The 2,004-nt window shown below is 36.5% G+C and overlaps 1 pseudogene; it reads right to left on the reverse strand.

The window, feature by feature from the left end:
• The window catches only part of LOC101579902, a 137,875-nt pseudogene that overhangs the window by 134,415 nt on the left and 1,456 nt on the right, over positions 1-2,004 (reverse strand).

The raw sequence follows: 2,004 nt of genomic DNA on the forward strand, positions 1-2,004 counted from the left end.
TTTTTCATTTATTTTTTAATTTCATTTCATTTTGTCAGAGATGGGTATTCCATTCCCATTTAAATATTATAAGTGTGTGAATTCAGTAAAATAATCCAATATAGTCCAGTAGTCCGTAATAGTAGTGGGTTATCCATAGGACTGGCAATGTCAGAAGTTGTTGACTTGATTCTTTTACAACTCAACATATTAATATGACTTTACTTTTCATACCTCGTTTTTTATACTTTTCTGCTGGGTGGTTAAGACCAAGAAAAATTGAGACCTATATAATAAGAAATGTAACTTTTGTACCTGACAAAGTCAGTCAAATCCCCTCAGCATTTACCCTGAAACTCTGTACTGCAGTTTGTAGATCTTTTGTCATTGTCATCCACGTGGATGAGTCACAGCCATTGCTTGACCACTTTACTCTCTGTGAAAGCCTGAGAGAACATTTTTTTCTCCATGTCCCTCTCCTTAAGCACACTCTACATCACCAATCACTTTCCTCTGTTACTCCATAATCTCCTTGATCAGAAAATTTGGGACACAATTGAGTTACAGGTTGTTACAGTGCAGGTTCTTCTATGTCCTGAGTCCTCACTGACCTTGAAAGGCTAGGGCCAAAATGTTGGCTGTCCTTGCAGCAGTTCTTTTAGTGAAGAGCTTACTGATATTATTACTGAGGCAGTTGAGCTTTTTCTCTGTAGGGATTTAAAGTTTAAGATATAAACACTTACTGGAAAATACCTGCTCATGTTATGTCTAAGATGTTTGATATTCAGACAGTTTGTGATTTTTTTATTTTTTAAAGAGAATACAAATAGTATTAAAAGTAAAAAATTACAAGTAATAAAGAATTTCATTTAGCAAAATAATATAACTTTCTCAGTATTTGTTCTAATGTCTTTCAACTAACTTTTCATATTATCAGATACATGCATGAAAAATTGGAAGAAGAAAGACAAAAAGAGAGAAATATATAAGAAATGAAGAAAAGAAAAGGTCAAAGAATTAAAAAAGATAAAAAAAAATTGAACATTCACTGCTCCTTTCCAGGCCAGCATAAATCCACACTACAGTTTTCTAAGCCATCCTGCTTACATACATAGGTATCTCTTTCCCTCACTACCTCTCCTGTCCTTCTCCTCATCTCAGTAATTTCTTCCTTTTGAATAGGTTCACTCCCTTTTTCTAGTATCTATTGTACCCTTCAGATTTTATTTTCTTTTTCAGGTTCTAACACTAAGGATACAATACAAAGTTTGCATGTGCAGGTCCGTTAATTTTTATTTGTTTTAAAAAATATATTTGGACAGGGTCTCACTAAGCAGCTCAGATTCATAGTGATCTTCCTATTTTCAGCTACCTTAGCTCTGGGATTACAGGCATGCCCCACTTCCAGCCTAGTATGCCCAAGGTTGGGCCAGTGCTGAGGACTGAACCTGTGTTCCTGCACTTGCCTAAGCAGGTGCTTAATCCACTGAGCTATGTCCCTGACCCTCAGATCTGATTTATTTCACTTAAGAGTATGATCTACAGTTGCATCCATTTACTAATAAAAGACTCAAATTTAGCCTATTTTGTAGCTTAATAATACTCCATTGTATAATAGTACTACATCTTCTTTATCCATTCCTCAGGTGATGGGCATTTGGGCTCTTTCCAAGACTGCATGGGATAATTTCCATTCCTTTGCATTTACTGATCTTATTTCTTCTATGGCCTTATGGATTTGTTTCTTTACTTCAGTTGCTATCATTTCAGAAATTTCAGGTTTTGATTTCCAAGTTCTTATATGACTTTGTCTCCTGGATTTGTTCTGGGTAGGCTGGAGGATTGAGATTGATTTTTGCTCCTGTGTTTTGACAGTTTTGAAACTCCAAGTAATCACCCAGAAAAACTCCTGCAGGCCACCCAGAACCACCAAAGTTCTTAAATGGTTCCAAAAAAGCTGTGCACCTGCTCATGCTGGACCCACAGATCACAGCTCCCTGAGCCCACAGACCACTCAGAGTCCTG

The sequence above is a fragment of the Octodon degus genome, unplaced genomic scaffold, assembly GCF_000260255.1.
Source record: "Octodon degus isolate 3935 unplaced genomic scaffold, OctDeg1.0 scaffold00016, whole genome shotgun sequence".
Classification (NCBI taxonomy): Eukaryota; Metazoa; Chordata; class Mammalia; order Rodentia; family Octodontidae; genus Octodon; species Octodon degus.